Here is a 25,416-nt window from a genome sequence, read left to right as displayed (position 1 = left end):
GGTGGCTTAGACGCATCCCTTTCAGTGGGCGCTTTATGATGCTGCCTTTTAAGGTGGGCTTGATTGTCATGTCAACTTTTTAATGTTGTTTCCAATTAATTTTTCCTTTTCCATGTTTGTTATGCTTTTAAAAATGTACTTTTTTGTTACGTTGTTGTTTGCTGCCTCTGTCATTTTCATGGAAAGGTGGGTAGAAATTGTTATAAATAAATAAGGATAGTTAATAATAATATATATGCTCTGCAGTTAGTGAAGTAATGCTGTGCACGTTCTTGATAGCCTTCCCATCTCCCTAGATTTCGACAGCTTGGAAGTAGGAGACACTGAAGTGTGGGTTTGCAAGAGTTGAGATCCTCTTTGAACACCCAGCCCTCTAATTTGAGTGAGAAATAGGGGTCCCCCGCAACCCCCAAATGTCTGTCTTGTGTCCATAGATCAAGTGGGACACCTCAGAGGAAATTGCCAACTGTACAGCAAAATGGAAGCACATTGATTCTATGCAGTTTAAGACTCCTCTGCATTTGCATCTGTGTTGCCTTCTTTGCTGTTTCCCACATAGGAAACATGTGAGTTTCCATTCAGTGCTGCAGCCACCAGGTGATGGACATCCATGTATTGAATGTTCTTACTTGTAGACAGTCAGTGATGTTCTTCAATCGGCAGTCTACCATTTATCTTGATGTTTCCCACATGGTACAGAGAAGCTAAAGGGGAAAAGGATGGTGACAGATTCTGAATACGAATTATTTTACCAGTATTGTAATTCCTGTTTCCTGTTTGAGAAGCCAGGCACAGTTTTTCAATTACCCTGTATTCTGCCTTCCTTCCAGGGCCTAACTACACATGACATGAATGGTGTGATTAGCAGTCATGTCAAGGCTTTTCAAAAATTAAATATCAGGGGTGGGTGGCAGTGTTGTGCTCAGGAACATAGTGTTCAGTAAGGGAAGGCTAGGTCTTCAATATATTCCGGCTTATTCGGCATATTTAAAATACAGCATTTCAACAAGTATATAGGATTTCTATGGAAGGTGAAAATGGATCTTTGATACTCCCCAACTTCTCTCTCTCTCTCTCTCTCTCTCTCTCTCTCTCTCTCTCTCTCTCTCTTCTCTCTCAATATACAGCACAATGATTGGGTCACTTTGCTCCACAACTTGCTCTTGTTGCTTCAAATCCTTAAGAATTTGAAGCTTAAAACATTCATTGAAAGCAAAAGAACCAAAAGCCTTGAAAGCACAGCACTCAAAACAGACTTGACCTGGAAGTCGGCCCAGGCAATTTTGGTTCGGAAGTTTTGAGTACACATACAAGTACCTATGCGTACTTCTATTACATAATCCAAGGAGCCTTCTGCTCCTTTTTTTGCTGCCTTGCGCTATAAATATATGATTAAGAAAATATTGCACCTTGTCCACAGAAGCGTAAAGGCAGGGACCTTTCTCTTTTGCATATAAAGCTCTCTATAAAGTTCTGTGTGCATTGATGTCGTGGTGGAGCATGCTCTCATAGCACCTGGGGTTGTAGTGGACAGTGTGACTGCACTCAGAATACTGTGTAAAGTTTTGATCACCTCACCTCAGAGAAGTTGTTGTGTTTTAATGATGTAACCCACCCAGGGTCCTTATGGTGAAGGCCAGATTAACAACAACAACAACAACAACAACAACAACAACAACAACAACAGTCTTGTAAAGCTGGAAAAGATTTGGAAAGGATCAATGAAAATTATCAAGAGGATGGAACAACTCCACTATGAGGAAAAGCTACATTTTATTTTTTACTCTAGAGAAAAGCTGAGTAAGAGAGAACATGATAGAGGTTTATAAAATTATGCAATGAGTGAAGGAAGGATAATCTTTTTGCTCCCTCTTTCATCATACTCATGGACATCCAATAAACTGAATGCTGGAAGATTCAGGCCAGATAAAAGAAAGTTCATTCTCACGTGACACATTGCGTTTGCTCCCTGAGGATATAGTGATGCCCCCCAACTTGGATGACTTTAATTCAGGCTTGTACAAATTCATGAAGAATAAGGTGATCAGTGACTGCTAAACATGTTGGCTATATTCTCCCTCCACTTTTGGGGGTGGTATGCATTTAAATACAATTTGCTGGGAATGGCTGGTGGGGAGGGTGCTGTTGTGCACAGGTTGTGTTTGTGATAACTCCACTATCAGTAATCACTTGTGTTTCACAAATTTTGTATTTTGAGGGAAGTCATAATGATTTTAACTGGGACACACACACACACAAAATATTATACACATAACTAGGAAGTCACACAGATAAACTGGAAAAGTAGATGTACATATTTTATGATTACAAACTTAGTGCAATTTGCACTTCATCTTTGGGTTTTGAGGTGAATGTGAAGTTTTCTTAAGTAAAGCATCTGAGGAAGGCTAATGAAATTTTCAGTGGGAATGCCATTTTATGTTGGCTAATCTCTTTCAAGTAGATGATAAACCCCACCAAGTTTTTGTTTTTTTAAATTACACCTGTACTGGATAGGCAACTCATTCAGATAAGAAGTTTGGCAAGTGCCTTTCGTATTTTCATTCCTGCCCTTCCATAGTTCTTTGACCTAGATGGTCCAATATTTTATTTCATCTGTCTTTTAACAAGGCCCTCTGATTTCTACATGTTTGTATTTTTGCTTGGGGAATTCTTACCTTGTATTTTCATCCCAACCTTTAGAAATTTGTTTTCACTGCTATTGCAAGGCAATGTTGTGTTTTTCATACAGTTAAGGGACATCTGAATTCCCAGGTCAAGCCCTGGCTTATGTCACAATTCATGGAGTAGCTTGTGCTAAGAATTCACATAAGGATTCACCTCAAGAACCCTTAACAAGAATCTGGGATGTCAGTGACAGAATTCAGAATGCAGCCCCCCCCAAGCAATGCACGCATAAATACATGTATATGTGCATACAGAATGCTAAACAAATCAACTTCAAGCCCAAGGATTATGAAGCTGGCTTGTTTAAATAACCGGAATTTGTTTTAAATCACAATCTCTGGTTTGTATGATGTTCACTTGAACCCCTTCCTGTTTGTGCACATACAGTGAAACTGCCTTGGTTCCCACTATCAGGGCTTATCCACACTTCCTCTTGTCCCACTGCTCTTTAGTGCTTTCTAGGCAAAGGACAAGTGGAAATGTGGATGAACGCTCACACACAGAATTTGAACTTGAAAACATCTAGAGGCTTTATTCAAGAAATCGGTACGTGATCAAGGCATAATTACAGGGCACAGGGCACATAAATGGAGTTCTCACATGACCATGCAAAAGCTAAGCTCTCCCAACACCTGGTGTGTCCCTCCTGCTCTTCTTTTTTGCAGCAGGTGAAGGCTGTCACTCACATGAATCACACCCACGTTATATAAACAAACGTCTGCATGTAAGTGCTCTGCCAGAATGGCTTGGTCTGTGTGTGCTGGCACATTTGACACCATGTCTTTGGAAACAGAAACTTGTCTAGCTCCTCTGTTCCAGTCTTGGTCTTGGGCTCAGCCAGCCCTTCTGATTGATCAGCTCCTTGGCAGGGTCTATACTGGTTTCAGCTCTTCCTCTGCCTTGGGAGTATTTGTCAGGGGTGGCAGCAATGACTTCTCAGGGCTGTGAAGATTTGGGTCTGGGCTTGAGTAGCTCCATGAAAGACACTTTGCCATTCTAGGCAGCTAGCAAACACTATGTGTGTGTTTGAAGAGTATGCGTGTGAGGTTGAGCAATCAAAAGATACCAAATTTAGTAAAAACTTTTCTTGTCTTGTTTAGCATATTTAGAATTTTCCATTAGCTGCTGCTAAGAAAAGCCTGTTATTTTAATCTGTAAGATAATGGAAGGATTCTGCATCAAAAATGTGTACGATCAGCATTTCATGCTGTGGTTAATGGAAAAAACATGGAACTGATCATGGGAACCATTGAAGCTTTTTAGGAATGTGTTTATAAGAGATAGCTTTGAATGCAGTATTTTAAAGCTATTGCTTTTTAAATAATAATAATAATAATAATAATAATAATAATAATAATAATACAGTACAGACGTTTAAATGTTGTTCTGCCATGGTCTCTGGTAGAACCAGCATCAGATTTTCATGTTGCTTGTAACGCAGACCTGTTAAAGCTAAAATGCACCCCCAGAAGTATGACTGGCATGATTGCACTTAGATGTTTATGCATTTGGTTGCAATTGTCGCAAATACCTATTGGCTGCAGCCCATACATATCAAGTAACACCTCTACCTTAATGGATTTACTTTGGGTATGATTAACATTGGATACAAAATGTTTATATTTTTGTTTTCATTTGTTGTGTCATGGGGAACTTAAACCGGGTGGTATAACAGCTTATCCCACAGGTATATTGTTGGACTACAACCTGCACACATGCTCACAAATACACACACATGCACTCACACAGACACACATCCAGATGTAAAATCACTTATAATTTTGTTTTTTGCATGGTATCACTGATTCAGAAATGTTTTGGTGCTTAAGATAAAGGGCCATTCCACATGTTAAGGATTTAGTACACACGGATATTAGTTCTGTGTAAGAAATGATTCAAGTAATATGAATTCCACAACCATTTCATAATGAAACAGCTTTTGTTTCAAGAGACAGAAATCCCATTCCTTGATTTTTCTTCTACCATCTTGGTGATTAACTTTAAAATACCCTGCATGTCAGCTTGGAAGTAAGTCTCACAGTGTTAAATTGGGCTTACTCCCAAGTAAGTGTGTAAATAGGTTTTTAGTGTAAATTATCCGGTATATCGGTACAACTGATTTTGTATTTCAAAATAGCTATGTTTGGTTTTCCCTGTCATAGAGCATGTATACATCTTTTTGCTGATTTCTACAATGTGTAGTCCAGTAAATAAAAACTCTGAAACAGCATTCAATAAAATACTTACAAGATCTGGGACAAAATTAGAAGGCTATAACACTTTTCACGTACTCCTCCAGACTGCAATAAGTAGCTGTCTGCCCAACTGTGAGATGTGTTAAATTGTAGACTCCCTCCTGCACAGAATCTTATCTGACCTTTCTCAGTGACAGTGCTCAGGAGATCTTATCCACCACTTCTCAACTGCATGTCTAGCATTGTGGAGTGTCGCAACACAGATGGGGATGTTGAAGAAAATCAGACTTAAGTGATGTTCTCTCCAAACTCACCTATTGATGTTGGGCAAAACTGGGAATAGAAAACAAATTTTTAGAGTTCCATGCACTAAGTAAAGGTGCTTCCCATGAGAAGACTGGCATTCCTGTTCTCTGTGTTTTTGTTCCTGTATGGCAAATTTACAGTTTCAGTTTCATGATTTTTATTTCCTATGGCAGAACATTCATCATGTTAAAAAATAAAGCAGAACTAAAATTTTAAAAGATGCTTACTTTTGTAACTCAATCAATCATATATGCAAATGTCTAAGAAGTATTAGATCTCTTTGTGGTTTAGCCCAAAATTGGTAGCAGACTGTTGGAAGCTATGTCTGTTAATTCCCTAGAGGTACCATAAGGTTAGGGATTTTTAAAAATTCATCTATTATCATCACTGCCTATTTCCCCCCTATGAAAGCATCCTCAATCTCATAGCTGCATTATTTACAGAGTTCAGAAGAATGATTCATTAGACAGTTATTCATATTTAAATTGATTACTCTTTCTTGATCTAGGTATTGGTTTTTCTTTTGCAATGATGTAGAAAATTTCAAGAGAAAGGACACATCTACTAACTCTGATTTTCTTCAACTGAATTTGATATAGTACATTTACAGCTGATGGGATCTGAACACCCATCTGCCAGTTTTGACTTTTCTGAATTTAATTAAAAATATATTTCACTGGGACATTGTTTGCTGCCTCTGGTGATATGCTATGCATATGGAACCCTGCATGGCCCTCATCATTCTCTCTCTGTCTCTTTCACTCACACTCTCTCTTTCATACCACACTCCAGACAACATATACACATACAGAGCACAAGAGTGAGTGAGAAAGCAGTATAGTGGTACTTCCCTGTGGTGTGATCCTATGCATAAGAACTAAGAAAACTCTTTATTATGGTTACCAGATGCCACCGTTTCCTGGGGACAGTCCCTGGATTTACAAATCTGTCCCCAGACAAAATCCATCCCCGGAATGTCCCCGGATTTCATTTAATGTCCCCAGATTTATATTTTTAGTGTTGTAGATTTTTTAGTAGGGAATGAATGTTGTGTGATTGGTTCAACGGCACAAGACACATCATATGGGGACTTCTGGCAAGGCAAAATGGCGGGCACCACGGCAGCAAGCAGCTCCTGAAGTCAGCCAGAATCAGCTGCACTACCAGGCTGACTGGGCTGCTGAGACTGCCGCTGCCACCACCACTGCCGAGAAGGAACCGGGGACGCCCGGCACATCAACTGGGAGAACTGCTGACCACCCTCCTGCGACCCAAATTGAGCTGGGAACGAGAGCACCCAGTCACCCAGCCGACTGCCCAGCGGCGCTCCAGGGCCGAGAAAACCCCAGAGCCAATTCAGGGAAAAGGAGGAGAGGAGAAAGAAAAGGAAGAGAGAGAAAGAGGAATGAGAAAAAAGAGGTGAGCCCCGACCTTGCTGCACCACTGCCGCCGCTGAGGAGGAGAGGTAGGAGAGCAACGGGAGGGCAAGGGCATGTGGCTGCTCCCAGGCCCAACCTGAGCCTACTCCACAGCAGCTAGTGCTCCAAGAGAGCAGGCCGAGGCCCAGAGGAAGGCCGTGTGACAGATGAGACCACAGAAGAGAAGATATTACTTCTTATTTTTTTCAAAGAAACCTTACTTTTAATAACTTTTTTCCTCTTTTTTTTTTAAAAAAGTGTCCCCAGATTCTTTGAAAAACATCTGGTAACCTTACTTTTTATCCCAGGTCAATCTGTTTTCCCCATCTACCTCAGTATTGTTTACTTTGACTGCCAGCAGTTATTCAGAGTGTGAGGGAGAAGTGGCTGCCTAAAAACCAGTTGCAGGGAATTGTAAGCAAGAAGAGTGTTGTTGCATTCATATCTTGTTCGCAGGCATCTGGTTGGCCATTGTGGGAACAGGATGCTGGACTAGATGGGACTTTGGTCTGATTCTGCTCGGTATTACTTACTTTTTTTTTTAACCAAAACCTGCTTCTTGATCCTTTAAACTGTAAGGATTGAATTTGGGGCCTTTTGCCCACAAAACGTTGTTTTCTGTTACTGAATTATGACCCTTCGTCATGCTGTTGTTGTGGTGTGTAAGAGAGACAGAGAATATTGGAACCACGTGAGTGGGACAAATTTCTTTTCCAGTAGCCATCTCACTAAAACGTAGGGCAACAATTCCTGGGCTCAGTCCACATAGTTGAGCTTACTCATGTGGTTTGAATACTCATGCATACTGCATCAGTGTGATATTGTGCTACAAGGAAACAGGTTTCTTGCTGCGTGTGAATGGAACTATTTGCAGAGTTCACCTGCACATTGCTTATGTAAGCACCTGCGCATCTGACTACCACGTTGTGGAAACTGTATTTCTCATCCTCTTCCACTCACAGTTCTTTGGATCACAGCCATCATTATGCTATTAAATGCAGGCAGGCATTCAGGTGTAAGCAATTAGAGTACAGTCTACCTGTAATTTGACTTGTCCTTTCAAAATATTTTAAAGCTCTCTGTAACTTTCTCTTTGAACCTGTATATTGCCAGTAAAATATACTGAATACCCATCACTCTGTAAAATTAAAGTGCTTACTCATATGAGATGTTCAGATCTGAGCTCTGAGGTCATGTGCTGAGTTCCGCAGATGGGAAAAACTGGTCTCATACAGTATTCAGTAACATCTCAAGGAAACGACATTATGACTGTTTAGTGGATTTGCAAGTGAAAGAGGGGAAAAAACCCATGAATATAGTAAAGAGACATATAATTATATCCATTCATTCTGGGGCTAGAATCAAGATAGTCTATTCACAATGATTACAGTTGTGTATTTAGCCACTACCACCCCTTTCTTGAGCTCCACTTTGATTTTGCAGGATGGGTGGTGGGTGGGATGACAAAGAAGGACAAATTCCTTGCTAAAAATATTTATTCATACCTCCTGGAAGTGAATTTTCCTGTATTGTGTATTTGTGCATAAAATCAATCAAATCTTTTTTCAGTCAGCCCAACTACTGTAAGTTGCTAGATAGTAATAGGCAATATTCTTGGAGAAATACCAGAACTTAATTGTACAGGCAGCCTTGGTTAGTTAATTAGCTTGTCAACCAGTTCTTTTTAGTCTTGGCTGCTACTGATTTATACCCAGTAAGAATATAAAAGGATTTTCTGGTGTAAAATGAGAATGCAGGTTCCTATAATGCATTCTCATGGTGCTATCTTTTTTCTTTCTTTTCTTTCATCTTCCCCCCTCCTGATCCTTTTCCCTACCAACAAAACGAAAAAGCAAACTTTGAAGAATCTATTAAGATATCTAAACTACTAGTTAGTTTGCTTCCTTTTGAGGTCACACCTGCCAAGAGTACAGTTTGTTACTCTTTGTGGTCTTCAGAATCTGCATTTGTGCAGAACAAAGAGCAGGAATAGAGAGCCTATGGTACAACTCTGAATGTTGCTGGACTGCAACTCCCATTATCCCTGAACCATTTGCCATGCTGCTTGGGGCTGATAGTTTATCACCCCGGTCTAGACCTTGGAAGAGCTTGAAGCCCTTGCCCTCAATTGCGGAGAACTGTGTCACTGCATACCTCAAAGATGGGGCCTCTTTAATTGTAGCCTGTACATAGCATTCCTTGGTGTTGATGGCTTTCATAAGCAGCCCATGTCTCGATGCTCAGCATTTCTCCATATAGGCAGCCTTAGTGTCTGATAAAAGCTCGTGCTTTCTGTCTTGATGGCCTTGGTATCTAGCCCAAGCTGCAGTAGGTGGTTTTTTCTGCACTGACAGCATTGTGTGGAGGAAGGGGTTTGATAAGGATCTGAGTGATGGACCATCCTTGAAATCTTTCTTTCCTCATAGGTCCTTCTCATATATTATCCTCTGCATTTTCATGATGTTTTGTGGATATCCTCTTGGAAGTTAATGGGGGAATATTATCTACACTATAAACTTACTTTAGTTTTTGTAACCAGCTCCAGTGCCATGGTTTTCCACAAAGAATGCAAGGAATTAAACTTTGATGAGAGTGCTAAGAATTCTTTTAGAACTACACTTCCCAGGCTTCCCTCAAAAGAAAGGAATAACTGTTCTGTGGTGTAGATAGGGCCTAATATATCACTTTTTTTCTCTCCTTTGTGCAAAAGCTGTCCTTCCATGACTAAGTGTACTTTTCTTTGTATTCAGTCTATATCATAATGTAGTCCAATCACCTTTAAAGCTTTTCAAAAGTACCCATCAATTTGGTGTGTGTGTGTGTGTGTGTGATCTTTGCTGCAGCAGGTGTGCTTTATCTCTCGCAGTTTCCTAAAGTGAATTGTGTCAAAATAACCTTGCACAGATAGATACCTATAACAACTGTAGGAATATCTTTGTGGTTTTGTGTATATGTGTGATTCTTGTGGCTCCCATTTAAATGTATAAGTCTCAGAAATAGATGTTGATTTGTCCAGAGCATTCTATCAAATGCTTTGAATCACAATGTAGCACCCCATCAGTGCAGCCCAGTGTTTGCTTTGAGTGGATTCCGTTCCCATTTTTGCTTAAGTCCTCCTGAAAAGGTCTGTCTCTTTCAGGAATATGAAATAATTAATGCCTTTTGAAAACATGCTCTGATTTGGGGAAAGCAGTGTTTACCCCTCCTTCCCTGAAAGGTGCTGCAAACAATGGAGGAATACTTGAAGCACTTCAAAAGTAATATATGCTTCATGTCTCAGTGACTTTTTCCTTTCCCATTTCCATGTTAGTGGCAAGACTAGCTACTGATCGATGTAAATATTTTATCTCAAGGTGATGTCCAACTTAAGTTGGCTTTATTTATTTAGTCATCTTCCTTTCTTTTTTAACCACCAAGGCAAACTACAAGGTAGGTTTGGCTGAGAGATAAGGACTTGTAGAAGACTACTTTGTGCAATGGCTGGGGAGGGGTTTTTTGCTTTTACTTCAATTTCACTTGTAGGAGGGTGGTAACTTGTGTAAATATATCATCAGGATGTGTGAAAGACTCAGAAGTCCCTAGAAAGGCCTGGGTCTCTTTCAGTCTTGTTAGCCCCATTTTGGAGACCATACATTTCACTCAGATTCCAAAGTGGGCAACAACAACAAAAGGGAATAATATAGCAACTCAGTCTCTAATATATCACCTGCTGATTGTAGGCTGTGTCCCGACAGGGACATTATATTGCAAACAGGTCGTTCCGATCCAATTTTTCTGTGTGCGTGATTGGCACATATGAGGGTCCACATGCTCCTATTTTTTCCATTCACTAAATTGCTATTCCGCTACTTGCAGTCAACCCCACTGGGTATAACTAGGCAGAAAATATCCTGGATTTTTTTTTTTGTCCCTCTCATCAGTCACTCCTTTACACACTCAGACTCAGTTAGTTTACAGGATTGAATTGTAGCTGGCTTGTTCTTTCCCCCCCAAATTATAAATTAATTTTTGTTCACAGTTGCAGAAGATCTGTAATAATAAAAACAAATTGGGGCTGCTTAGTGCTCTGTGTGTGGTGGGTACACATGCTGAACTTTCTGTAAATTAAGATAATTTCTCTCTCCCAGCCTTCTCCACTTGACATCTAATTTCAGTTTAAAGGACATTAGGATCTGATTGTGTTGCTGAGATGGAGGGGAATCAGTCAGTCCTGAACCTCTTCTTGCTGCTTTCTCAAAGCTCTCCAAGCCTCTCTTGCAGCATCAGAGAGGTTTGGGGTGAAAAACAGAAGGCAGCAAGGGAGTTTCCTGATGTTGACAAGCACTTGACTCTTCCCACTTTTTTCTTTTAAAATATATATCTCTGAGAGCGCCATGTCCCAAGGCATCCTTCTGCTGCAGGAGACCCTTGAAGAAGTCTGAAATAACAGCTAGAAGAGGACTCTCAGCAGCACAATACTGAGGTGATTTAAGCTAGGGATGGGGAAGAAACTGGATCCAGTTTGCATTTAAAGGTGAATCTACCTACTTCACACTTTCTGAAATAATATGTTAATCAAAACACAGCCATCCTTTGAAAGTTGCACTTCCGCAAATTTTGCTGTGGAATTTCTGTAGCCAAATTGTTGTTGTTTAGTCGTTTAGTCATGTCCGACTCTTCGTGACCCCATGGACCAGAGCACGCCAGGCACTTCTGTCTTCCACTGCCTCCCGCAGTTTGGTCAAATAATGTGCAGCCAAATAATGTGTACCAAAATGCATATGCTAGGGTTTGCATAAACATGCATATATTAATGAAAATAACATACAAAAATATATTTTATGAGGGAAAATAGATGCTCTGAAAAATGTCTGTTACAGAGATGTCTGGACTTTCCTGGACATGTCATCTTTTTCAGGCTTAATATTTATATCCAGGCAGAATTTTAAAATGTGACAAAATATCCAGTTTTTGTTTGTTTGGTGGCGCACAAGTGCTCATCTACTCAGTACTCTCTCCTCCTCCTCCTCTGGACCCTCTTCCTTCCCTTCCCTTCCCTTCCCTTCCCTTCCCTTCCCTTCCCTTCCCTTCCCTTCCCTCTCTCTCCTTCTCCCTGGATCCCTCTTTCATTTTCTCCCCTTTCTCCACTTCCCCAACTCCCTCGTCCCTCCAAGGACTTGACCCTCCACTGCCTGCTGCATTCCTTTTCTTTCTCCACCTTCACGTCCATCATTCTACCCCCTACACTACGGTGACTCCCCAGCCTCTGCCTAATGACTTCCTGTGAGTGAGATCCTCATCCAGAGTCTGTCCATCTCTTTAAACCTCTCTCTGCTCATGTGATCTTCTGTTTGTTTTAGTGCCATAGTTCAGTTGCAGGGCATCTGCTCTGAATGCAGAAGACCCCAGATCTATCGTTAAAAGTAGAAGTCAGCAAATGCATCCTCTTTTTTGCTCTTCAAAATAGGGCAACCCTAGCTAGGCAAAAATGCATATAAGAATGCATATTTTAGGAGAAATTTGCACTAAAATGCTGGTGATTTTCATGAAATGTGGAGAACCAAATTTAAGATTAGAAAAATGAGGAGCTCAGAGAAACCAAAATTGACAAATTCATCCATCCCTACTTTAAGCTGAATTTGAAGGTCATCTGAAAATGCTGAGAGATAGGAAAGATTGGCACAGCCGCCCACACCCATCCATACAGAGCACTAACCCCCCCCCCAAAGTGTTTATTTTTATTATTGCTTGTCTCACACAAATTTGTTCATACAAATTGTGTGAATTTCCCCCCACTGAAATGAATGACACCTAAACATGCATAGCTCTGTGTGTGATTGTAGCCTTAGTGTTTGCTTAACACAAATATCACAAACACACACGCTCTCTCTATCTCTCACACTCATCCAATTCTTTTGACAAGCCATGGTGTTTCCTATTTCACCTTCCGATTATTTTATCTTCTTTCCTTCTTTTCTCTGTAATCTTTGCCACCTACAGGTTATCTGTCACCTCCCTGTATACTGTATTCCTTAGCCATTACAATAATGTAACCTGTAGGGCCAAAAAAAGAAACCTCTTAGCACTTTCTATACTGGAGGCATACCTTAGTGTATGCCCTAAGTAACAGTGGGCATGATACATTTACCAATAATAAATAAATAACTACATTCCTGCTATAAAGTCTATTGAAGCGATTTATGGATAGTAGAAGCAAAGCAGGGCAGAGTTCTGAAGTAAATTTTATGTTTGTGGCTGAGTTCTTTTGAAGTGAAAATAATGAGAAGAATTTAGCAGGAAAATGGCAGTTTTAAGAAGCCTTTCTAATGTAATGCAAAACTTTGTATTTGCTCAGGGCTTCATAATAGCTTCTAGTTTTGCAATAAACATGTGCAGCATGCTTTAAATAAAACTTAATAAAATCCTATAATAAAAATGTATACAATATGACACCAACTTTTTACATGCACAAAAATATTCACATTAAGTGGACAGCATATATACTGGCAAATCTTTGTCCAGCTTCCTTAAATTACACTATAATCATATTATTGCAATAAAATAATGTGAGTTGAGATTTTATTTTTGGAAGAGAGTAATTTACCAGTCTGCAGCTTTATTCTGCTTTGTGTGTGCATGCCTTCAAATACAAGATGAAAGTGAGAAAGAGGAGATAAGTGATGAGAATCATAATATATTTTATTGGTAATTCTGCAGTTTTAAGAGAACAGAATTTTGTTTATGGGAGAGATCAAATGTTGCTACTTCATAGAGAAGCAGAAGAGAGAAGGAAAGCTCAGCAAGCTAGACTGACTCTTGGCCTTTTAAACCAGCCCTGAGGTGATATGTAGCCTGCTCCATTGTCATCTCGCTTCAAAGCTTGTGGTTAAAATGGTTTTTTTTTCTGTTTATCATATACAATTTTATATTCACCTGCATTCATCACAAGGCAGGGCAGAAAATACTGTCAGTGCAAAAGGCCCTAATAACGATTAGTGACTGATTTAGCTCCCCCTGAATTTCACCTAGAGGGAAATTGAATGCCTACCTTGGAGGACCATGCTGAGGCATAATACCTGGAGGCGTTTTTGAGGGATTTTTAAAAGGCCACTTCACAGAGTTTTGTGCAGATTCTTAGGGGAGGGAGCTTCACTCCTTTAAGCTGTTTCATGTTCTGCCTAAAGCAAAATTTGAGATTAATCTGAAGGACCCTTTAAGACGGTAAAACATCTGTAAGAATTTGGCGAGTAGTTAAGAGTATCACTGTCAAATATTCTTGGAGGAGTGGGGGAGGTGGCCCTTGGAATATCTTCACATCACCATTTGGTCTGTGGTAGCCAAGGGCTACTTAGGGATACGGGTGGTGCTGTGGGTTAAACCACAGAACCTAGGACTTGCCGATCAGAATGTTGGCGGTTCGAATCCCCTCAACGGGGTGAGCTCCAGTTGCTCAGTCCCTGCTCCTGCCAACCTAGCAGTTCAAAAGCATGTCAAAGTGCAAGTAGATAAATAGGTACCACTCCAGCGGGAAGGTAAACAGCATTTCCATGCGCTGCTCTGATTCGCCAGAAGCGCTTAGTCATGCTGGCCACATGACCTGGAAGCTGTACGCCGGCTGCCCTTGGCTAGGTAAAGGGACCCCTTATGGTCAGGGTCCCTTTACCTAGCCAAGGGCAGCATAAGATGCTTCCTTACACTGAGTCAAACCAATTGGCCCATCTGTTGTCTACACTGTGTTGTCTACACTGACTGGCACTGGCTCTTCAGGGTTACAGACATGGAATCTTTTCCAGCTCTACCTGGAGATGCCAAGGATTGAACCATGGACCATCTACATGCAAAGCAAGTGTTCTGTCACTGAGCTACAAAAAGGGCATGAAAGTGAGTGCAACCATAATTGGCTGGTATGTCTGTTGTCTGGACAAAAGCAGCCTTGGGAAACTACCAGGGACAGAGCACCCTGGCGGGGCCCATTGCTGTCCTGATGTGTGCCCTGTACAGCTGGATCTTGCAACTGCCACTTTCATTTCCCACAGTGACGCACAGCAATGCTGCACCAGCCAAGCCTTGCAGTGTGGCCTCTCTCCCTGGGCAGGGTTTAGCTTTTAGCAGCAGGAACAGCAACACCAAATTTATTATATGGTCAAAGATCTGGTAAATAATTGCTATAATTTAAATAGAAGTACTGTATATTAAACTATTGTGCGGAAGGCACTGGAAGATTAGTGTGCTTGCTCAGTCTGCCGACCAGGTGCTAATAACTGCTAATAGACAAGTGCAAGGCTCCTGCTTCTGTTCTTATGATTTCTTATCTGTAAACCAGACTTGGACCAGGTATCTGTCAAACGGAGGGAACTTTCAAACAGAGGACTGCCCTCTGTAAAGGAGGCAGCCATGAGTTTAAATGCTTACATGTGTCACCCAGTCATGTGAAAAAGCCACACTTATCACCACTGGTCCACAGCTCTGATTTACATTTTTGGATCAGCTGTGATTTATATTTTTAGCTCCCCATTTTGCATGTTGCACAAATACTCTTCCCCTGAGGGCATGCTGTTATTTCCAGAACGCTGAGATGATTAATAGTGGAGCTATTTGAGCTCCTCAGGTGGTTTTCATTATTTTCCAGAGATAACCTGTTGTAAGTAAATTTATTCACAAGTCATTGGGCATGCATGGCAACTAGCCCTGCAATAATTATTATATTTGTACTGTGTTTAAAGCTCTAAAGAGCCTGATTTTTTTGGGGGGGGGTCCCAAGGTAGCTCACATCAATAATTTGTCTTCCAGGTGAGCAACAATATCTAGAATTTAAACCATTACAGAAATCTCTCACTTGTGGGGTTTGGTGGTAGTGTCTTCATCAAGCCCCACACTTATAAAGGAAGTTTGGATTTCTTTATATTTGACATAGAAACTACGGACCTCCAGAATGAATTAAGTTCTTAACCCGAGGTACCACTGTATAAAACCCAATACTTAACAACAATTCAATTTCAGCATAACAGCCCAAGTGGGGTGCTTTTTCAAATGGTGATGTTAAAGGCAAAAGGCAGATGGTAGAGATGTAAAGTTACTGGGATTTGTTTGTTTGCTATGGAAGCAAAGGCTCCATGTCTCGTACCCCTTATAGCTAATGCTGCAAACAGCCATCTCCTCACTGAATAATGATGGAGGCACTTGCCCTATAGCACTTTTCTGTCTCTCACAGTAACTTTACATCTCTACCATCTGCCTCCCCAATACTGAACTTTACATTAGGCTGCTGTGAATGTACAACACAATTATTTTGCCATGTACTTACCTCTCAGTATTACATAATTATACATTGTAATTATGTCATTATATGTACTTACTTTAACAACATAATACAGCCTATTTCTAAAATGTACATTATTAAGAACATTGTTTTTTTACCCAACAAAAAAATTGTTGCTGGAAGGAACATTGTGGCTGCAACGAGCACATTATATTTCTTGTTGTTGTTTAGTTGTTTTGTCATTTTGTCATGTCCGACTCTTCGTGACCCCATGGACCAGAGCATGCCAGGCACTCCTGTCTTCCACTGCGTCCCGCAGTTTGGTCAAACTCTTGCTGGTAGCTTCGAGAACACTGTCCAACCATCTCATCCTCTGTTGTCCCCTTCTTGTGCCCTCCATCTTTCCCAACATCAGAAAAGGGCACAAGGGAATACCTGCTACTTGAAGCAATTGTTTTAGATGTATCAAAGACTAAATTAGATGATTGCTCCGATGCTTAGACTATAACTCTGAAACAGTTTCCCATTGTCAAGTGTAATATTTATTAGTAATCACATATTTAGAAATATAATGTTGCAAAAATGCTTTACAGTACTTAAATCTTGTTTTTAGTCACAACAACCATTTTACAGATGCACAGTAACTTGGCCAAGTCCACTCAATGAGTTCATGGCCAAGAAGGACTTGTTTATCTTCTTAGTTTTCCTTGGGCATCTGGTTGGTTATTGAGAGAACAGGATGCTGGACTAAATGGGCCTTTCCTGTGATCCAGTAGGGTTCTTCTTATAGTCACATGTCTGGCATGTTAAAGATCCCAGGAATGCTGTTGTCAGAAACTTTGGAGAATTGTTGCTAGTTGATGTCAACCACACTGAGCTAGAAAGGCCAATTGATTGACACTGTAGAAGGCAGTTTCCTATGTTCCTGTCCTCCTAGGGTTAGTTTTATTTTGGTACTTGTTCTGCACACTAATAAAATATTTCATCTCAGAATGTGCCATCCTTCTCCTTTCCCCTAAGATATCTGTTACTTCTGCTCTTTTGTTTCATATTTTTATTGTCTTCCCCCACCATTGCATCAACAATGTAGGAATACATACGTATGCTAGGGAAGCAAAGGCTCCATGTCTTGTATCCATCTTATAGCTAATGCTGCAAACAGCCATCTCCTCACTGAATAATGATGGAGGCACTTACCCCATAGCACTTTTCTGTCTCTCACACTGTGGCACCCACTACCACCCCACCTAGGCGTGCAAGGTTTAATGTGGCAGTGATTCATGGTCCTGGCAGATGCTTTGTTAACTTAAGATGTGTAGGAAAATGTTCTCATTTGCTAAAATTCATAATGGGATGTGAATTATATTTTTAACTAATCCCCTCTTGGTAGGCTCTCTACCCAAAGCATTTAGATTGTTAGTAGTGTTACATTAGGTTTAGGTGAGCTGCAAGAGAAGGTGCCCCAAGCGGTGTTCCAAGAAGCACTGGAGGAAATCCCTAGATAAAGAGTGATTTTCTCAACATGCATTAGGAACATAACCAGCTGCCTCAATTTTAATTTTCAACATTAGACTTTGCATATGGTTTATTTCATCTCATGAGAAACCAGCTACTAAACAGGTCCTGTTGGACGTACATGGACCCATAATATTAACATTAATAATCTGCTCACTTGCACATCTAATTCTCAGTGCTTCTTGGTGCCCAAAGCCAGTCTTAATTTGCTATTCATATCAGGAAGAGAACAATCGAGGAAAAGGGGCAATTGTTTTGTTTTTATTTAGCAAAGAGCACATAATTCTGTAGGACATTGATTAATCTTAATGACCCATCATCTGTCCAGGAAGGAGATTATTATAGGTGTAGCAAGCACCTTGACCATCTAGAGAGGCCTTAGCAAATGGAAAGAACCTGACAGAGACTGTTAATTAAGTCTTTCCATTTTTTAAAAAATACTTTCTGCTTGCATAGGAAATAGAGATGCAGTAGCCTCGCCCTCCTAACTGAGGTTTGCTATTTGGGACAAAATATCCATAGCAGAATAAACAAGAGTCTATTTTCTTCACTGCGTGTCCTTCATCATTGTACGTGGGACATCTAGAACCTCAGGAAAAATGGGGAAATAAGTTACATTGAATAATGAGTTGGTGTGTTACCACTGATGTTTATTTACTCAGCAATAGAATATATGTGCATGCCTGATTAGGAAGGAAGATTGTTATAAAGTGGATTCACATTGATGCTTCTCAAGGGCAAATTCCAAAAGAAATCTCCTAATCCTTCTCTCTCTTAAGGTATTCAGCATTCCAGTTATGATGAAGTAGGTTATCTTTGTTATGGAGTGAGTCATAGTTCCTCAACTTCAGCAGTGTCAACACAGTCTTAGTAGTAGAGCCAACCTAATGCATATTTAAGAACACACATTAGTTGGTAGAAGGTGATTCATTCCAGTAGATTCAGTGTGTATTCTAATAAAACACCAAATGACAGCGAAAAGCAGAAATATTGAGAGAGACATGCAAATAAATGTATTCACTTAATATAGAATTCCTTTGTAATAGAGTGTTACATCTTTGGGTCACCTTTTAGTGATCCAATTGCCTAGCTAAACTGGGTTCACAGAAACAACCCTTAAACATTATGGCAATTCAAAGTAGAGTTTTGTCTGGACCTGAGCCTTTATCAGTTTCTGAATCTCAGTCAGGTGTACCATGTCCCAGCTTTGTCCAAAGGATGAAACTGTAGGGAGACAAGCCTTTTTATAACAATAGATCAGAGTGGGTCAGGTGGTGCTCTTGATTCCTATAAAAGCTTCCTGGTTAAGATTGCTCACATATTTGAGCAGTTAAGAGGATTCTATTCATGTTCTTTGTGTTGGCAACAACACATGCTTTGCATCTAGTGGATTCCAGGTTCAGTCACTAGAATATCCAGTTAGAAAGACTGAATTGACAGGAAAGACATCTCTGCCTGAGACTATGGAGCACTGCTGCTAGTCAGTGTATATAATACTGGACTAAACCTAGTATAAGCATCCTCTTTGCTTTCCCTACATATTTGTCTGTTCCTGCCTACAGCTGGGCAGGAACTGAGTCTGACAAGTGGCTACTGAATTGTTGCCTGAAACAAAAGCAAATGTGGGAGTTTCTCCCCACATCACAGAAATGTTTAGCAAAATACTTTTGCTAAGATTGACAGTAGGTTTGTCCAGATGACCTGTGCTTTGGCTTAATTCATCTTGATTTCTTTGCACAAAGGTTGCATGGTGATTAGACTATATCTAGCCTTTATTGAGCATTTGCTCCAAATAGTTTACAGGCTGGTTGTATGGCAATGAGCATTTATCCTATTTGGCTTTTGGGATCTTCACATTAATCATGCATTCATCCCACACTTTTCAGAGCATTTCCCTGTCACTTTCCTAACTATAAAAGTTTGTGTTATTTTTAAAGTGGATTTTCTGTGCTAGGGTGACAGAGTGCTTTATTCCACTTCAATTGTTCAAAGCTAAATTTCTGATATGCAATTGAATCCCTCTCACAATATAATGACAATTTGGAGGCACCCAGTAATAGTTGGAGGCACCCCACACATCTGTAGTATAACTAAAAGAAAGATGAACAGAAATGATATTGCAACAAGATGCCCAGGATGTATTTTATAGGATATTAAAAGTTCAAAGGACAGCATAAGTCTGATAAATATGATTTTATCACATGGAAGCACTACAGTATTGCCCCAGGACAAATCAATGGTTCTTGTAGTCAGATCAGGAATAATATATGTGCTTTCTTGCCAAGGGTCAAGGGGCTCATTGTTGAAGTTCCAGTTTTGAAGGCATATTTGGACAAGTTCAGAGGACGTAATTAAATTGATTTTCTGTCCCTGAGCTACATGTCCCCATCAAATTAATCTGATGCTAATGAAGTTTATGGACCATCTTCTCCAAGATGTCTACAAAATAGCGGGAAATAAATTAGCCAAATTGGAATGATAATAGTTTGATGGAAGTGCCTTTTACTCTGCTGGAACCAATTCTGTATTAGTTCAGATCAATGAGACAAGGGCAACTGCCAGATCATCAACTGCCACAATACAATTAATACACTATGTCTTCATACTATGAAAAGTGTCTGACGCCTCCTTTTTATGCACACAGTACAACCATCAGAAATTGATTTCTGAGAATCTGCATCTTTGTGATAACATATACATTGCAGAGTAAGGTCATCAATCCACAGTATAAAGGTTTACTCAAGGTCCAAAGAATGCCAGCTGTCACTGTTTTTAAAAAGTCGCAAGACATCATGGTTGACTAGCAATTTTGTTGTGTTCTGATCTGATGCTTGCTCTCGCAGAGAAAATGGCAAGGCTAGAAAGCTGGAGGCAGGTCAGAAGTTGCAGGACCATGGATAGCGTAGAGTGAGCAATTTGCTCTGAAAAAAGTTGAGGGCTGCTTAACCTTTTAAAGCCCTGGCCTCTAGCCTCAATGCCTTTTGGAGAACTTTGGAGCCTTAAAAGGCTAACCCTTTGGCTTGAAAATGGATATTTCCCCTCCATTTTGTACCCACCCTTTCTGGTATACTCTCTGTGGTGCTGGACCAAGGACATGGTACCATTTTAACAATCCCACACAACTATTTCAAAAAGGTCCTATTACATATTTGGTAGCCAACCAATTTTCTGTAATTTGATGTGTGGTGTGAAGATTGCACCAGTATTTCCAAAGTTATGACCCTAAATAGGACATGGTATCATTTTAACAATCCCACACAACTATTTCAAAACTATTTCAAAAGTGGTCCTATTACATATTTGGTAGCCAATCAATTTTCTGTAACTTGATGTGTGGTGTGAAGATTGCACCAGTATTTCCAAAGTTATGACCCTAAATAGGAGACAGGCCCATATTCTTGAAAACAGATATAAAACACAAAGTACATACTTTTACATAGTATGTAGAAACAAATGGACACCTCCTCCCCGCAAAAGGTTTGTGTACTGTACATGCAGTCATATTGCATATTGAAGTATGTGAAGGAACAAGATTTACAGAATATAAAGAAATGGTTAATAAACAAAAACTTAAAACTAGGACATATTTTTTTTTTAGTAGAAGATCCTATTTCTGGTGGGGGGGGGCAGAGCAGTTAGTTTAGACAACTGACAGCTTAAAATGATATCCAATCAGTTGAGCCATTTTTTTTTCTAGGCTACAGTCTGGGTGGCAAAAAATAATGTAAGATAGTAGATTTTGGAAATGATTGACAAATGGTATTCATTTTGATTTCAGACATTCATTCCTTCTCATTCTTGTTAACTGCAGTTCTTCAGGGCCCCTTTTTATACAAATATATTTCCATGTAAGAAGGTGCAAAATTAGCTTATTTCCTGATTTCTCTGAAGGCAAGGTGTTTCTTTTGTTGAGCTAGCAGCTACTTACACATCTGTAAGCTTAGATGAATAAAATGGAGGGGGGCATGGAGAGATGACTGAAGCTTGAGTCAACCAAAAGTTCTTTCATGGTGGCATAAATTATTTTTTTAAAAAATCCTGCTGCAGCAGTGGCAGAAATAAATACATATTTTTCTTTCTCTACTATGCATCTCCAAAGTGCTGTCCAGTAGTGATGTTTCATTTGGTGAACAGTCAGGTCAGTACAGGGTGTTTCTGTCTGGAGGTTGAGTCATCAATATTATACTGCAATTTCTCTGTTTTGTAGAGAAACCCAATCACATTCAACTTGATTGGGGTGCTGGAATGGAAATGGTAGTATTGGTGGAGAGGTAAGGAGTAATAATTTATGAAGTGGACCCCAGTCCATTGTGGCTGTTCAAATTAATTCAGGAAAAGCTGAGTTGGTTTATGCATCTCTTAAAGAAGAACAGAATGATGGGTGGCCTTGAGATTACAGATGTTCAGGCTGTGCTAAAAAAGAAGCAAATTTTGATCCAGAATTCTTCAGCCATATAATGTTCTATTTACAACCTTCAATATGTGGTGAAAATGAGATTAAAAGTAAGTAAATATGAAATACTTAAGCAAGTATGTACTTAGACCACCAGTCCATCTCAGATAGGATATACCCTTTTGCATCCTAATTCCGCTGGTACTCTTATTTCTTATTTTATTTTAAGAAAGCCCAGAAAACAAAAACAGCTACAATAATAATAGACAATAAAAGTTGCTCATAAGAATTGTTCATTGTTTGTAGTTAACAAATAGCAGAAAATATGGACAGCTACTACTGTACTGGCTCAATAAGATCCAGCATTTACCAAGTATTTTCATGGCTGCTTTGTCAACTGTTTCTAGCATGTTGCTTTGGAAGGCCCAGTGAGCATAACAGTAACCAAGGTCACATGAAGGGTGCAGTTGCTTCACTAAGGCTGCTATCCTAACCCCAGTTACCTGGAACTAAGCCCCACTGAATTAAATAGCATTTACTTCTGAGTGCACATGATTAGGATACTGCTGTAAAGTTGTGATCCTGTGCACACTTATTTCAGACAATTTCTTCCAGTGCATTCCCAAGAGACTCTCAATTGCTTAGTGTATAATCACACGGGCGGTGCTGTGGTCTAAACCACAAAGCCTAGGGCTTGCTGATCAGAAGGTTGGCGATTTGAATCCCTGCTATGGGGTGAACTCCCTTTGCTTGGTCCCTGCTCCTGCCAACCTAGCAGTTCGAAAGCACGTCAAAGTGCAAGTAGTTAAATAGGTACTGCTCTGGCTGGAAGGTAAACGGCATTTCCGTGTACTGCTCTGGTTCGCCAGAAGCTGGCCACATGACCCGGAAGCTGTATGCTGGCTCCCTCGGCCAGTAAAGTAAGATGAGTGCCGCAACCCCAGAGCCGTCCACGACTGGATCTAACAGTCAGGGGTCCCTTTACCCTTTATAATCAAATGAGGGAGAAGGGGGGGAGGGAAGGAAAATCAAAATGGTCCAACATTCATCTTGAGCCACCCATACTAGAAAGGTTTTCAATTTCATGTTTAAAATAATGTATTTTACTTTTTTTTTTAACCCTGGATACAGAGGTGCCAGCTAGTGATGATTGTGATTGGTTGTACTGTCCAGATATGATTGGTCAGCACAGGAGAGAAGTAATACATAAATGAGAAGTAATACATTGGATGTGAGTGTGGAGGCAGAGGAGAGAATGAGCAATAGTTTAGGGAAGGTTTGAGGTTCAGAAAGATGATTGGGTGTGCAATGCATTCCCTTCCCCCTTCTCAATGAAGTTTGTATAGGATTGCAGCCTAAATCATATAATTAGGATGGATGAAAGGGAGCATAGATTTGTATATTATTGATATCAGAGGGTAAAAGGTGTTGATTGCAGAGGAACTGGAGGTAGTACAAGCCTCCTTATATTAGAGGTTTCCAGATGTTGCTCCTAGGGAAAGACATGTTAGTAGTAACTGTTGGGATTGTATGCCAGAAAGAAAATGAGTAGTGAAAGGAGAACAACAGCTGCTGTTAGCTGATAGCATTGTGAAATATACTATATTCAAAAGATGTGTGTGTGCTCTCCCTTCTGATTTTCTTCCATCTTTTCATCCATCCTGCATAAATATGGACGCTCTCCTCTGGTGTATTTCGTTGAGTTGTTTTATAGAAGTGGCTTGTGGAATACTCTTGACTTCAGCTTTGAATAGTATGCAGAATGGTTCAGGAAAACATTTCATTTTTACTAATTGGAATGAATTCAGTCAGGGGTTCAGGGAGGGAAATGTACCATGGATCTTTTTCTCTTGAGGTGATATCACCATAAATGGCTGGATCTAGAAGCAATTCACAAATTATGAATTGTGAGAGCAGATTAATGCTACACTGTGCTGTCGATTATTGACAAGTAAATAGTTCCTTGCCTGGAAACCCCCTGATGCCAAATAGGGCCATCCGAATGCTTCCAAAAGGGAGCTGTTAAACTGGAAACACCTTGATTCAGAATCAGTGCAATTGTGTGTGAAAATTGAAATGATGCAATCGTTTCCATGTATCATATGAGAATGGAAACAAACTACAGATAACGAGCATGACACTGAGCAGCTTAAAATTATTCAAGGAGTTACTGTTGGCATGTTAAAATAGGAAATATTGCCTTGCAGAATTAAAGCACGGCTATGTTGAAGTGTGAGCAGGATACTTAAAAAGAGATTTGTTTATTAAAAATACAATGAAGTTGTATAACTTGAAGTTCAACCATTGATTGATAATGCTATGTTAGGAAAATGCAAAGAGAAATTTATAGTTATTGTAAATTTAAGAGAAAAGATATTTCAAGTTAATTTACTAGTTTAAAAACACACCCTTTTGTGAAATTATTTCATTTTTGTAGAAGCCTTGGACTAGACATACGGTAAATCCCCAGTGGCTGGTTATAAAAGTTGAAAATAAAACTGATGATGGGTTTTACCTGCATGCAGAATGTAATAGCTTGCACTGGGGTTATTTAATGTGTAAATACATTCTGTTCAATGCCATTTGGATTGCCTGTAATTTGGGGCTAATATAGTTTTACATATATACTAATGAACTGTATTGCCATCTTGCTGTGAGAGGTCTTCTCTTCAATGTCTGTTAAGGATTTAAAACTGTCTGGGTTTTTAAAAAATCTATTTTGCAGTGCATCCTGGCTTCCCTGGAAGAATATTACACCTGAGAGATATTGGGATAATTTGTTTTGGCTGATAAATTATTTGGATAGTTGTGGAATTTTGACTATACTTGATTGTCTTTGCTTGTCACCCCTGAAACATGTTTATTTATGTATAAACTGTTATTCCTTTTCAGAATTTTGGAGCTATTTAACTAGTTAAAATAAACTACAGTTTAAAGTAACATATGGTTTAATGTAATGTGTGAACCAGGCCACTGAAAACTGAGCATTTGACTAACCTCATTCTGGACATTGGTATTAAAATCTTTGTGACATACAGCTTGGGACAGTGGATTGTCGCATCTTCCTTATTTTAGCAAGCCCTTTATAACATAATTATAACATAATTATTATGTTCAATAATATTTTGTGGGCAATATTCCATGTTCTTAATTTCAGATTTGGATGTGTCTTGCAACACCAGATTTTATGTTTGTATTTGTAAATTTAAAACTATGCCACTTTTTATTTTTAAAATGCCACCATTTTCCATTTTTATATCTTTGGTATTCTAGTAATTTCACATATTTAGAGAATAATAATAATAATAATAATAATAATAATAATAATAATAATGCAGGCTCTCCATTATGAAACACAGGTTGTGTTACTTTTGTTTTGCCACTGCTGCTATACAGTGGTACCTCAGGTTACATACGCTTCAGGTTACAGACTCCGCTAACCCAGAAATAGTGCTTCAGGTTAAGAACTTTGCTTCAGGATGAGAACAGAAATTGTGCTCCTGCGGCGTGGCGGCAGCAGGAGGCCCCATTAGCTAAAGTGGTGCTTCAGGTTAAGAACAGTTTCAGGTTAAGTACAGGCCTCCGGAACAAATTAAGTACTTAACCTGAGGTACCACTGTATTCAACACAAGATTATTGTTGATAATTGAGGTTCATATTTAA

The 25,416-nt window shown here is 39.7% G+C and overlaps 1 protein-coding gene across 3 annotated transcripts in view; it reads left to right on the top strand.

Moving 5' to 3' along the window:
• Window positions 1–25,416, top strand: part of CTNNA3 (catenin alpha 3) — a 540,285-nt gene that overhangs the window by 232,204 nt on the left and 282,665 nt on the right. The window lies entirely within an intron of this gene.

This window comes from Podarcis gaigeae (assembly GCF_964106915.1).
Source record: "Podarcis gaigeae genome assembly, chromosome: 5".
Classification (NCBI taxonomy): Eukaryota; Metazoa; Chordata; class Lepidosauria; order Squamata; family Lacertidae; genus Podarcis; species Podarcis gaigeae.
This window is presented reverse-complemented; position numbering and strand designations above follow the sequence as displayed.